Consider the following 15,413-nt stretch of genomic DNA (forward strand, 5'->3'; position numbering starts at 1 on the left):
TTTTTTTGTAATTAGGGTCAGGCGAATAAAAAACACATTTGTAAATCTGTTGATGTATTAGTTTTCTCTCATTGCTGTGACATATTACCACAGTTAGTAGTTTAAAACAGCATCTATCTTACCATTTTGAAGCTCAAGTCCAAAATGTGTCCCACTGGGGCAAGGCTGTGTTCCCCTGGATGCTCTAGGAAAGCATCTAGACCTCTGTTCTTCCATTCACTTGGACTTTTACTGTTTGGCAAAGCTGTAATATATTTTATAAGCAGAAAAATTAGATGCTATAGGATCAAGGTCATAGAGATTATTTAGTCTTATCCATTTATTTCATAAAGATACTGAGACCTAGAAAGGTAAAGTCACATAGTCACTCTAGCAGTACAGAGTAATTAAAACTTGGAACAACTGACTCCCAAGTCATTGTTTTTACTGCCACCATAGATTTATACTGGGTTTCTCCTTTAAGGTAAAGAAGAACCTGTTTAGCGCTGTTCTCTGTTTTCTGTCTGTTACCAAAAGACCCCCTTTTGGAGAATGGTTCACTTGGACTCTTGTTGGAGAAACCTTTTTTGAAAACCAAGCATTCAGATTATCTGCTTCTGCGCTTGTTTTTATCTCTGTACCAAACTATAGTAGAGTCTGAGAACAAACAAAAGGAGAAAAGGCAGTATATGGAGGGTTTTCTATATGTGTTTCTTTTTGGTTCATTCATGTTCAGCTTGCTTTTAAAAATTGCTTTCTATTTGCTACGGCTGGAAAAATGTTGAATGCTTTAGGAAAGGGCGGGAGGGATTGTGGAGTGTATGAGGAACTATGAGAAAGCCGGGATATCCTGAGCACTGACTCAGAGGAAAGAAGTGGCAGGAGAAGAGGCTGTCAGTACAGAGCTTTCATAGAGCTTGAAGGATTTGGATCTTTGCCTTAGAAATTGAAGGCAAGCAGTTGGAGAATTTTAAACTCCAAAAAATTTAGTTCAGTTTACATTTTTAAAATGCTCTGTATGAAGATTGAATTAGAAGGGAGCTAGACAGGATCATGGAAGCTAATATTCAAGTGAGTGGTGGTAGTAGCTTATGACATTGTAGTGGCAAAGTGGAGTTCTGGAGGGGTGGGTAGTTTTGAAAATGGGTTTAGAGGGTACAGTTGACCAGATTCCATTGTTGATTGACTGTAGTGGTCAAAAACATCACCTCCCCACCTTTAGAAGTTATAGCTAGTGTTTCTGCTTTGATTCATTTTGCCAAATTATTTTGTCACCAGTTTGACTTGTTACTTTTCTTGTGGCTTTCCCATTTCTTCTATGTCACATCTACACTTTAGCTTTTTTCTTTTCATAATCTGTTCTCACTTTTATTTCAGTCTGTCTAGTCACTTTTAATCTCTAGTTACTACTACATGTTCCTGAATGTATAGTTGATACTTTATTATCTCCTTATCTCTCCTATAAGTTTCTGGCACCAAATAAGGACAAAATAAATAGTTGCTGAAATGGGTGTCATGATGACATGTGATAAATATTGCCTTTTAATTGAAAATAAATAGAAACATTTAAATTAAAGGTACTGGTGCTGGGTGGCCGTGGCGGCAGCAGCAGCAGAAACAGACATTGACAGCCGGGCTGCCAGGAGCAGTTCCACTGGATTTTGCCATTCGAGGCTTCCTTCAGGGCACCCAGCAAACTAAGATGGAGTATGAGTGGAAACCTGACAAGCACAGGCTTCAGCAAATCCTGCAGCTGTTAAAGGAGTCCCAGTCCCCAGACACCACCATCCAGAGAACCGTGCAACAAAAACTGGAATAGCTTAATAAATATTCAGACTTTAACAACTACTTGATTTTTGTTCTTACAAAATTAAAATCTGAAGATGAGCCCACAAGATCTCATCTTGAAGAATAATGTGAAAGTACACTTTAAGAACTTCCCATATGGTATAACAGACTTTTATTAAAAGTGAATGTTTAAATAATATTGGTGACTCCTCTCCTCTGATTAGAGCCACCAATGGTATTGTGATCACAACTCTAGCCTCCAAGGGAGAATTACAGAATTGGCCTGACCTCTTACCAAAACTCTGTAGCCTGTATGCTGATGATTACAACACCCATGAGGGAGCATTTGGCACCCTTCAGAAGATTTGTGAAGATTCTGCTGAGATTTTAGGTAGTTATGATTTAGATCATCCTCTCAACATCATAATTCCCAAATTTTTATAGTTCTTAAAGCACAGTAGTCCAGAAATAAGGTCTCACGCTGTTGCACGTGTCAATCAGTTTATCATCAGTAGGACCCAAGCTCTAATGTTGCACATTGATTATTTTATTGAGAATCTCTTTGCATTGGCTGGTGATGAAGAACCAGAGGCATGGAAACATGTGTGCCAAGTACTTGTGATTATTTGAAGTTCGAATGGATCGCCTGCTGCCTCACATGTATAATATAGTTGAGTACGTTCTACGTAAGACTCAAGATATATGGCCATGTTTTCACTGATCAAGGACAATGGCTCAGCAATATGATGAAGATGGAATTGAAGAGGAAGATGATGATGATGAAATTGATGATGATGATGCAATTTCTGACTGGAATCTAAGAAAATGTTCTGCTGCTACCCTAGGTGTTCTTGCAAATGTGTATCATGATGAACTGCTGCCACATATTCCACCCCTTTTGAAAGAATTACTTTTTCATCATGAATGGGTTGTTAAAGAATCAGGCATCTTGGTTTTAGGAGCAATTGCTGAAGGTTGCATGCAGGGCATTATTTCATACTTGCCCGAGCTTGTTCCTCACTTTAGTCAATGCCTCACAGATAAAACGACTCTTGTACATTCCATAGCATGCTGGACTCTTAGCCACTATGCATACTGGGTGGTCAGCCAGCCACCAGACATGTACCTGAAGCCATTAATGACAACTGCTAAAGCGCATCCTGGATAGCAACAAGAGAGTACAAGAAGCTGCCGACAGTGCCTTTGCTACCCTGGAAGAGGAGGCTTGTACAGAACTTGTTCCTCACTTTGCTTATATACTTGATACCCTGGTCTTTGCATTTAGTAAATACCAGCATAAGAACCTACTCATGCTTTACAATGCCTTAGGAACATTAGCTGATTCAGTAGGACATCATTCAAACAAACTAGAATATATTCAGATGCTAATGCCTCCACTGACCCAGAAATGGAACATGTTAAATGGTGAAGATAAGGATCTCTTCCCTTTACCTATATTCAGTTGCCACAGCACTGCAGTCTGACTTTCTTCCGTACTGTGAACCTGTGTAAGAGACAATGAGGAAGACTCTTGCACAAGCCATGCTAAACAATGCGCATCCAGATCAATATGAAGCTCCAGATAAAGATTTTATGATAGTGGCTCTTGATCTACTGAGTGGCCTGGCTGAAGGACTTGGAGGCAACATTGAACAGCTGGTAACCCGAAGTAACATCCTAACACGAATGTATCAGTGAATGCAGGATAAAATGCTAGAAGTTCGGCAGAGTTCTTTTGCCCCTTTAGGTGACCTCACAAAAGCTTACTTTTAGCATGTTCAGCCTTGTATAGCTGATTTCATGCCAATATTGGGAACCAACCCAAATCCAGAATTTTTTCAGTCTGCAGCAATGCCACATGGGCAGTTGGAGAAATCTCCATTCAAATGGATATAGAGATGCGGCCTTATATTCCTGTGGTGTTGTACCAGCTTGTAGAAATCATTAACAGACCCAACACACCAAAGACATTGTTAGAGAATACAGCAATAACGATTGGCCATCTTGGTTACATGTGTCTTCAAGAGGTGGCCCCGATGCTACAGCAGTATGAAGACCGTGGTGCACCTCTCTGAGAAATGTAACAGACAATGAGGAAAAGGATTCAGCATTCCGTGGAATTTGTACCGTGATCATTGTGAATCCCAGTGGTATAATCCAAAATTTTATATATTTTTTTTGTGATGCTGTTACATCATGGATTAACCCAAAAGATGATCTCAGAGACATGTTCTGTGAGATCCTTCATGGATTTAAAAATCAAGTTGGTGATAAAATTGGAGGCATTTCTCTAACCAGTTTCTTCTTCTCTTAAAAAGAGCATCTTGCAGCTGTTTATGGTGCTTAATCTAATACACTTAAGCTGCAGTCCCAAAATTTGGGGTCCTTCAGTCTTGGAGACTATGAGGGAGCCTCTGCACTCAGGGAAAATGCTACCCTTTACGCGGGGAAGGGTAAACCAGTAGGCAATACACTACAATCCCAACCGTGCTGGGAGGGGCAGGAGGGAGGTGTTGCCGTCACTGTATTAAGTCGATGTTTGGAAAACGTTTTAACATCTGGAGCCTTTGTGGGTGGAAATATGTCTCCAGTTACAACTCCGCACTGGATTTGAAGAAGAAGAAAAAAAAATCTGTTCAGTCTACTCACAAAACAGCACATTGTGGAATATTACGGAGAATTGTACCAAAACAGGAACCATATAAGTGATGGATGGGGATAAGAAAGAGGAACAATTCTACAGCGCACAATAAAGGAAACCTAAGAATGGGAGCTACAAATAGTAAAGAAGCTTTTTTCTTTTTTAATTTAAAGTTTTTTTTTTTTTAATCCAAGTTTTCCCACATGATGGGGCCTTGTTTTGCACGTTGATGAAAAACTACACAAACAGAACTAATATACTTAAAATCAGCTTGCCTTCCCTTAGTGGAAGCAGGTTCTTGGAAGTTACAATTTAAGGTACCCCAAAAAAGTTGGAAATAAAACAAAACAAACATAAACAATGAAGCACCCTGTGAAATGCCAAATGAGTCACTCCTTTTACCTTTTTTAGGGTAGGCATGGAGGGTGGAATAAATGGGGTTTGGTATATCAAACTAAAGATGCTATCTTAATTTTGCATTTAATATTAATGTAGTGGGTATAATTTGATGATTGTACTTCATTAGATTTAATTTCTAGGCCAATATGTTATTTTTTAAAGTGCAGTTTAAGGTTCAGGTGTGCATTCTGGCTCATAGTGGTTGAAAGTAATTTATAAATTAGTGGGAAAGTAGCATGCTTGCATCATATAGAGTGAGATTGGTATTCATTTACCTATGTTGCAGAAATTTGTGATGCAGTTTACCCATTTAGTGTAACCCTGCATTTAAAGTTCCCTTTTAAGATTTGTGGGTTTTATTTTTATTAAGAATATAGATATATAAAGTACTGTAGTTTACAGCTATTCCTTGAAATACCTTTTTTAGGATCTGTTAGGAATAAGATTGATACTGCATTGTGTGTGACCTGCGCAGTGTGGAAAGCTGATATACCTGTGCAAACTCTTTGCCTCTGTGCTGTCAGTGTGATGTGCTTTCCGCATGGTTATATACTACTCATGATTTTATCAAAACTTCTAACATTTAAATTATGTGGTAAAAGATCTGTTAAAGACTGCATAAATGTTAGTTGGCACATAAAGACAATTGTAGAAATTGAAAAATGATTGCTGTATTTCAGTGTTTATTCCCACTCAACATACTGCCTTCTAAGCTTCCTTTTTTTTGTTCAAAGCATGATCTTAAAGATATGTTTAAGTTAATGGGTGTAATGCAGGGTTCCTATACGGACGGGCTGTGAAATTTGGATACTTGGATAGTATGTATTATAGTTGGATTATTCCAGTAAGGTCCTTGCTTGTAAGCATGTCCTGGATAGAATTGTTAGTAAATATGTAATTGTATGTCCTATGGACGGTAAAGCACTTATAGTACTATATAATATTCATGTTGGCTAGCATGTATTTTGGTGCATGTTGGTGGCCCTCTGTGCTGTAGATATATGCACACAGGTTGCAAGTTAAAAGCTATAGAGTGAAAGTTGGTTTGGATCCTCTTCATTTCATTTGTTTAGCTTTTCTGTTATTTTTCTCTACTTACATGTATTCCTGTGAATAAATCCTTGTTAAGTTAACCCTTAAAAAATTAAAGGTACTGTTTAATACTTTTCACTTAGTTTTCTATACACATTATGACATAACCTATTTACAAAGTAAGTTTCTAAGGTATCACGTGTCATAATAGCAAGCTGCAAGTAACTAAAAATGTGATGCTAGCATAGATGTGGTAGTGGAGGGACAGCTTATAGAAAGTTGAGATGGTCCTAATGTTGGTAAATAGAAATCTCAAACTGATACTGATACTTTCAGGTATGCTTTGACATTGAGTTACAAAATTTGAATGAATAGAAAGGAGCTACTCCACCTCCAGTAATGAATTTTCTGTGTACATTTAATTATCAGTATAGATCTTTTTGTCCTATTAATATAACTTTTATGTGTGCAGAAAAGTTTAAATTTATGAAATGTAGTTGTTGTGATTCTTTAAACATAATTATATTTTTCTTCAGTGTTAATGTTTCTTATAGATTAAGTATATTACAATATGAAGTTCAGTTCAATAATTCTTGAGCTTCTACTATGCTCCAGGCATACTCTTAATTTCTGAGGACACTGAGGTGAATAAGGCTGTTCTTGTCCTTAATTAGTTCAAAATCTTGTTTGATAGGCAGATAAATTATAAAAACATGATCATAGTATGAATTTATAAATGATTAGTATGCATGTGCTCTTGAAATAACAAAAGGAAAGTATGTGTGTGTGTGTGTGTGTTGGGGGGTCATTCAGAAGCTTTTGAAGAGGAAGTTACTTCTGAGTTGAGTGTTGAAGAATGAATGCAACTTTTACCAATTGGCCAAGGAAATTAGATGGTGAGCATTTTAGCATAGGGAACAGCATGTACAGCATGAATGTATCACAAAATCATGATGTGTGAGAGAGGAATATCAGCATTGCTAAGAGTATAGGGTGTGGGGTAGAGGATAGTTGGAAATGACCCCAGGGAAGTAAGGTGGTGGAAAGGAAGGAAAATTCAGTATCTCAAACTGAAAGGACAAATGATATTTATAAATCAGATTTTTAAAATAAGAAAGATATAACATTAAATATTACATTAAATATTATAAATACTTCTGTATCAGATCTTCATACACACTTCCCATCTATGTATAAGACCATGAACAGAGAGAGTACTTCTTTTCTGAACAATTTTCTCATAAAATGAAATTATTGGATTATCTAAACTCCTTCTTGATCAAAGCCTGTGTTGCAGAGAAAAAGTCAGTGAACTTAAAAGTAATTTGTTAATAAACAGAGAATAGGCGGGGTGTGGTGGATCATGCCTGTAATTCCAACACTTTGTGAGGCTGAGGTGGTAGGATTGCTTGAGCCCAGGAATTTGAGACCAGACTGAGTAATGTAGCAAGACCCCATCTGTACAAAACACTGAAAATTAGCTGAGCATGGTGGCATATGCCTGTGGTTCCAGCTACCTGGGAAGCTGAGGTGGGACGATCACTTGAGTCCAGGAGGTTGAGGCTACAATAAGCCATGATTGCACCACTGCACTCCAGCCTGGGTGACACAGCGAGACCCTGTCTTAAAAAAAAAAAAGAACAGAGTGTAATATGTTCCTTTTACCCAGCATTGTACCTGGCATAGAGTAGATGTATAATGAGTAATAGTTTTGGAGAAAATATTGAATTCTGCGATTTAGATCAAGTAGCTATTATAAAATTGTTATAGTTAATGAGGACACTGAAGCTAGAGTCTTGGACTCATTGAATGAATTTTAGGAGTTGTTGAAGTTGCTATTCTAGCCTGAATTAGTAATTAAATAGTTTTCAATTTAGGCTATTCTGTTTTATTGTCCCATGGTGATTAAAAGTATTGCTTTCAGGCTCTTCAATTTCTAGTGGCGTTTATGTGGTACTTCCACAATCTTTTATCCCTTTCCTGGTCTTGGGAGTCAGGCAACCTGTATTAGCAGAAGCTGCCAGCTTGGTAGCTTAAGTTGGGTTGCATGGAGACACAGATAGGAAAGTTGGTCTGTGGAACCTCTTTCTACCTTTTAGTACATGGTGAAGGAGAAAATAACATGAGAACATTAGACTAACCACTGGGAAACCCAGATTTCAGCCGTAGCTGAATAAGTAGTGTCTCATATGACCACAACATATTCCAGGCTTATCTTGTATTTTCCCTGCCCCAGCCCTTGAGTCATCATGTCTCCAAGGAAGATTTTTATTGGAGAATGAGATTTAGAAACCAAGATCTGGGGGCTAGGTGTGTTTGTTGCTACTGAGGTGTAATTGCTTTTAGTTATTGTGGCAGACAGAACTGACAATTATATGTATACACACATACTGCTCTTCTATATTTATTTCTGTATCCATTTCCATATATATTAAAGACCAAGAGTTCACACGGATACCTTTGACTCCAATCAAATGCTACAGAATTTGTTCTAGCCTTCTTATTTTTAAGACTTTCCTCAGAAAGTGAGAAAATTGGTTTCTCAACCACAATGTATTTACTTAGTTATTCAACACTGTTTGTGTGTGTATAAGGATTACAGTATATATTTATACATAGTTATAGATATGTTATAGTATATAATATTTATAGTATATTATATACTATATACTATATTTATACTGTATTATATACACACAGAGTTTCAGAATTGCTAACTTATCACCCTATGAAAAAGATTTACTGACTTATAATATTTGCTTAGCATTATTTTTTTTAACCTTAACCTTACAGAATACAGTACGTACTGTTTTCCAAGTTTACTTATGTTAGTTCTTTTAGTTCTCAATCCTTTCAGTGTGATTGTTCATTTGTAATACTTTTAGGTTCATTTGTTGCTGTTTGTATTTCATTTTGGGTTCTGCCCACATCATGGTTTATTTAAAGTACTCATTTGTTTCATATTACTTCGAAGAGATCTTCCCTTTTCTTCTTTTTTAAAAAATATTTTATTTTTAAAATTTTAACCTATGTATGTATGTATTTATTTTGAGACTGGGTTACGAGACTGGCCAATTTTTGTATTTTTGGTAGAGATAGGGTTTCACCATGTTGCCAAGGCTGGTCTCAAACTCCTGGGCTTAAGTGATCAACCCATCTTGGCCTTCCAAAGTGCTGGGATTACAGGCGTGAGTCACTGCATCTGGCCGAGATCGCCCTTATTCTTTTTGTACCACTGTATACTACTTATTTTGTAGACTGTGCGTTGTTTATTCAATTACTGTCCCAACAATGGGCATCAAGATTGTTTCCAATATTTTACAATTATAAAGTGCCGTAATGACTATGCTAGTGTAGAGCATTATTATTTTTGTAATTTAGGTAAAAAACACATCTACCACCTTATTTGTGTCCATACCAGCTCCTATTCAGTTGTTTAGAAACTTCTGCATATAAAAGTGCTAGTCAGTATTACTGTATGATAGTTGTTATGCATGTTATTCTATTTTCCTAGAACATTTCAGTCACTTTCTACTCTTACCTAAAACTTAACTGGTAAATCTTAAGTGCATTGATTAATAAATCTCTGGTATTACCATAATCTACTCATAAAATCATCCTATGATATTTTATTACCACCTCCCCAAAGTATAATGTCCTTAAGATATGAAATTCTGCAGTAAAACGGAACAAAAGAAAAGCTTTTCAAAATGTTACTGAAACTTCACTTGATGTAATATGCAAAAGTGTGATGGGGCTCTTCTCAGGTTAAATGGGCACTCATGGATGCACTGTAACTTGACTGATTTGAGGACAGAAAATTGAACCTAAAATAAGGAAATTCTGACTGCTAAAGGAATTGAGGTCACTCAATACATTCATTTTCTCTCTAACAAAAGGACTACACATACCACTAATGCACTTGGCATTTTGATTTATTAAATATATATGTTAACTGAAATCTGCCACCCATTTATAATCAGTATAGCTAAAACTACTCATTGGAAACCTGTGAAGGCTGAAGTAAAGAAGTACATTTTAAAAGGCTTCAGTAAAGTCCAGTCAGTCAAAACTTGATTTGAGCTTACTGCTGAGGTCTGCGGAACATGTTACATGACTGCAACCATTAGAAGTCTCACCAGACACACCTGACTCTTCTCCTTTTTCAGGTGCTCATGTGCTTCTGTAGTGGTCTGTTTCTTCTGTTTCAGCCTTCTGTGAGGCATCACAGAAAGGAAGGAACAAATATTTAAATTATGGAAAGTGAATGCAGTAAGAATAGGAATGACTCTAAAACAGTAGAAACAAATAAGGCTAATTATAGTATTTGAGAAACAGGGTGTGTACGTTTTCTCTGGCTGCCATAACAAATTACCACAAATACAATGACTTAAAACAACACACTATTTGTTATCTTACTATCCTCTAGCTTACAAGTCAGACACATGTCTCTGCAGGCTAAAATCAAGATGTCAGCAGGGCTAGGTGCCTTCCTGGAGACTTGGAAGAATACATTTCCCTATCTTTTCTAACTTCTAAAAACTGCCTTTGGTTCATGACTTCCTTCCTCTGTCTTCAAACCCAGCAACACCGCACCTCTTTGACCATTCTCCTTCTGTCTCTCTTCTGCCTCCCTCTTCCATTCTGAGTGATTATTATACATTCGGACCCCTCAGATAATCCAGGATAATACTCCTATTTTAAGGTCAGCTGACTGGCAGCCATAATTCCCTCTTTGCCATGTACGCTATCATATTTACAGGGATTATTCTGCTTGTCAGGAAAATTACTTCATTTCTCTGGAACTCCTGTTTTTATTGTAGTAGAATTCTTAAAATATGAGAAGCCATGATTTCAGTTTCGACACCCCAAAATGAAACAGTATTTATTTGTGCCTTTTGAAAGGAGCTACGTGCTTTCCTACTAATTTCTTCCTCTTTATTTCCCAGATTTTGAATTTATACCTGTTTATTTTTAAAGTTCCTGGGTCTTAAGGTAGGTTTGTTCCAGGGAAGGATAGAGAAAAATCTAAGGTCATTTATTGAGAACGAAGATAAATTTGTAAAGAATTGAACTATAGCTGAAGTCTACCAATGATGATGAACAGACTTTTTTTTTTTTTTTAAAGTAATGATTTTGTTTCATAGGGTATTCTTAAGTGAAGAATTTATGTAGACATATATTCACAGAGCCCTGTTCTGTTTTCTTGATCAGGGAACCAGTATATTTTCAGGAAATTTCTTCTGTACAGTACCTGTATTCTTCGGGTGATATTTTGTAAGCTTATTTAAAGTTGGTCACTCTTACCACATCTGGCCATTTGAGTTTTACAGAGAGTTAGAGTCATGGTCTCATCCTATTTTCCAGAAAGATTTTTTAAATTTAATTTTTATATATTTTGGGAATACAGATGCAGAATTTTTACATGTGTATATCATGTAGTGGTGAAATCTAGGCTTTTAGCATACCCATCACCTGAATAGTGATCATTGTACCTATTGGTAAATTCTCAACCCTCACCTCCTTCCCATCCTCCCATCTTTTGTAGTCTCCAGTGGCTGTTATTCCACTCTGTATGTCCAGCTGTACCTGTTGTTTAGCTCCCACTTATAAGTGAGAGCATGTGATATGTGACTTTATGTTTCTGAGTTATTTCACGTATAATAATACCCTCTAGTTCCATGTTGCTGCAAAAGACATGATCTCATTCTTTTTTTATGACTGAGTAGTATTCCATGGTGTATATGTATTTCCCACACTTCCAGAAACAGTTTTGTAGCAATACTATAACTGAAATCTCTCAGGGTAGGAATTTTTGGGTGTCACAATGATAGTGGGAGATAGAAACACTGGATTAGAAGTTACTGGGGATGAGTGTTAGTCTGGATTTATTTATTTTCACTAAATATGTTTTGGGTACCTACCAGTTAGTAATTTTAAATAAGATAATGACATTTTTTTAACCTTTCCTAAATGGAGAAGTTGTTCCATTATTCTTTTAAATCTGGAAAATGTTCATATTTAATTATTATATCCCCTCCATTGTTTCTGTGCCCCTTTTCTAGAACTTCTAATAATTGGCTGTTATATCTCTGTTGAGACTTTTTTAAAATTTTCTCTTTGTTTTCATTTATTTTTTAAACCTTTGTTCTTTTACCTTTCTTGGCCTTTTTTTTTTTTTTTTTTTTTCTTTGAGAGATTTCATAGAGTTTATTTTTAAACCAGGCAGTCACTTAACCCTTTATGGAAATTTCAAATATATTCACTGTTATTTTCTTTTTCTCTTTTTTTCTTTAAGTAACCATCTTACTGGGCGTTAAGTGGTATTTTATTGTGCTTTTGATTTCCTTATTCTCAAATGAGGTTGAACTTTTTTGTGTGTTTATTGTATATTTGTATATCTTTAGAGAAATGTTTTTTCAAGTCCTTTGCCCATTTAACTGGGCTGTTTGTGTTTTTGTTGTTGAATTGTAAGAGTTTCTTGGTACTAGATTATTATCAAATGTGTGAATTGCAAGTATTTTCTCCCATTCTGTAGGCTTCTTGATAATGTCCTTTGATATACAAGTTTTAATTTTATGAAGTCCAATTTTATTTATTTTGTTGTTGTCATTGCTTATGCTCTTAATGTCATATTGAAGAATTCATTGCCAGTCCAAAGTAAAAGTGACAAAGATTTATCCTTTTGTTTTTGTTTTGTTTTGTTTTTTAAAAATGGGGTTTTGCTACGTTGCCCAGGCTGGTCTTGAACTCCTGGACTCAAGCAATCCGCCTGCCTTGGCCTCCCAAAGTGCTAGAATTACAGAGTGAGCCACCGCACCCAGCCTCTTTTTTTTTTTTTTTTTTTTTTTTTTTTTTTCTGAGCGTTGTATGATTTTAGTTCTTAGATTTAGGCCATTGGTCCATTTTGTGTTTTTGTATATGGTGTGAGGTAATGATCTGACTTAATTCTTTTGCCATCGGTTGACAGTTTTTTTCTTTCACCACTTTAAAAGTGCCATTTGAGACCAGGCGCAGTGGCGCATGCCTGTAATCCCAGCACTTTGGGAGGCTGTGGTGGGTGGATCACCTGAGGTCAGGAGTTTGAGACCAGCTTGGCCAGCATGGCGAATCCTCATATCTACTAAAAATACAAAAATTAGCCAGGCGTGGTGGTGGGCACCTGTAATTCAAGCTACTTGGGAGGCTGAGGCAGGAGAATTGCTTTAACCAGGGAGGTGGCCACTGCAATGAGTGGAGATTGCACCATTGCACTCCAGCCTGGGCAACAGAAGCGAAACTCTATCTCTTAAATAAATAACTAAATGCCGTCTGTAGCCAGATGTCATGTCTCATGCCTATAATCTTAGTTCTTTGGGAAGCTGAGGTGGGCAGATCGCTTGAACTGAATGAGAATGAAAGTATATTTTATCAAAATTTGTACAATGTAACTAAAGCAGTGCCTAGAAGGAAATTTACAGTGATGAATACTTGCATTAGAAAAGAAGGGTCTCAAATCAATAATCAAAGCTTGTACTTTAAGAAACTAGGAAAAAATCAAATTAATTCCAAATCAAGTAGAAGGAAGCAAATAATAAGGAAAATAGAGATTAATGGAATTAAAAGCCCAAAAGTAATTGAGAAAAAGCAATGAAATTGAAAGGTAGTCTTTGAAAAGATCAATAAAATTGATAAACATTTAGCAAGACTGGCAGAAGCATAGTGAAACAAAGATTGCAGGGTTGAAGGAAAAAGGTACTGCTACAGACTCCACAGAATTAAAAATATGATGAGAGAAAACTATGAGAAACTCTTAGGCACATAAATTTTTACTACTTGAGTGGACCAATTTCTTAAAAGCACAAACTACTAAACTTCACTCAAGTTGAAATAGATAATTTGAATAGCCCTGTAACCATTAAAGAATTTACTCTGTGGAAAAAAAAAATTCCAAGAAAGATCTCGTCCACATGGTTTCACTGGCCAATTTTACCAAACAATTAATGAAGAAGTAACAGTAATTCTACATAGACTTTTCCAGAAAGTAGAAGAAAATGGAAAGATATCCCCAGTTTATTTTACAAATCCAGCAATAACCTCATACTAAAACCAGACAAATACATTATATGAAAAGGAAACTGTAGGCCAATACCCTCATTAAGATCATAGTGCATGCTTGTAATTTTATATGGCTTCAGTAGCCATTTCAAATGCAGATTTCGCTTTCTAGTGCCAGAGGCAGAGGCAGGCCATAGTCACCCTTGACACGGTTTCCATTTCTATACTACACCCAAATGACAAGCTGATGGCCAGAGGTAAGAATTGAGAGGCATGACTCCTGCCTAGCGGACAGCGTTCTCTTTCCCGCAGCTTGTATTAAATGGACCATTCATTTATTATATTTGCTGATGAACTTCAAGTGACCACACCCTATTTCCCAATAATACTAGTTGCCAAACTCTCTTTTTATCTCTACCGGCCTGTGCTCTGCATGTGGCCTCAAGGCATTCACTGTACGCTTCAGGGTCTGTAAGTACTTAAAAAGTCTTAAATTTTCACATTGTATTTGTTTCACTGAAGCCTTGCCTACAATCTGACCCATAACTCTAATGCCTGCCCTGAAGGGACCCACGCAAGTGAATACCCTATGAGCACTCTTTTGTCTGGGCCCCTGGTGGCTGCTGGTAACCATAGCCCCCAGCCTGTGTTGACAGAGAAACTTGAAGAGTTTTATTCAAAATAAAGATAGTCTTAAAAGTCTTCACATAATGTCAGCATATTGAAACTAACATGTAAAAACAAAACAAAACAAAAATATAATGTCAGCAAATTGAAACCAACATGTAAAACAATGAAACAAAACAAAAACAAAACACTATTTGCCAAATGGGCTTATCCTAGGAATGCAAGGTTGAAAATTGATCAGTATAATCTATCATGTTAACAGTTTTATGGGAAAACAAATCCTAACAATTGGTGGAGAAAAGACATTTCATTTAGCAAAATATAACATCAATTAATGACCCTTGCCAAACGAATAGAAAAGAATTTGACATCTTCAAAAAACCTACAGCTAACATGTTAATACTTAATGAAGAAAGATTAAATGCTTTTCTCCTGAATTCGAGAACAAGACAAATATGTCCATTCTCACCACTCTTATTCAATATAGTTCATGAAGTTCAGCCAGTGTAATAAGCCAAGAGAAAGAAAGAAAAGGGATTTTTATTTTCAGATGGCATTCTCTACATAGAAGACTCAACATAGTTAAGATGTCAGTTCTTCCTAAATTTGTAAAGACTTAATGCAATTTTTTCATCAAAACCCTAGAAACACTTTTTTGTAGATACAGACAGGCTTATTCTAAAATTTATATAAAAAAGCAAAGGAACTAGAGTAGCTTACACAGTTTTGAAAAATAAGAATAAAGTGGCAAGAATTACTCTACCTGATGTAAAGACTTAATAGTTACAGTAATCAAGAGAGTGTGGTATTGGCAGAAGCATAGACACATAGGTCTACCCTGAAGTAGACCTACACAGATATGTCCAAGTGAGTTTTGAAAAAACATTTTTTTTTTTTTTTTTTTTTTTTT

The 15,413-nt window shown here is 36.3% G+C and overlaps 1 protein-coding gene and 1 pseudogene across 1 annotated transcript in view; both read left to right on the forward strand.

Moving 5' to 3' along the window:
* CCSER2 (coiled-coil serine rich protein 2) overlaps nt 1–15,413 on the forward strand; it is a 199,473-nt gene that overhangs the window by 70,672 nt on the left and 113,388 nt on the right.
* On the forward strand, nt 1,676–4,114 carry LOC108536712 (transportin-1 pseudogene; annotated as a pseudogene).

The sequence above is a fragment of the Rhinopithecus bieti genome, unplaced genomic scaffold (genome assembly GCF_001698545.2).
Source record: "Rhinopithecus bieti isolate Rb0 unplaced genomic scaffold, ASM169854v2 scaffold_12689, whole genome shotgun sequence".
NCBI lineage: Eukaryota > Metazoa > Chordata > Mammalia > Primates > Cercopithecidae > Rhinopithecus > Rhinopithecus bieti.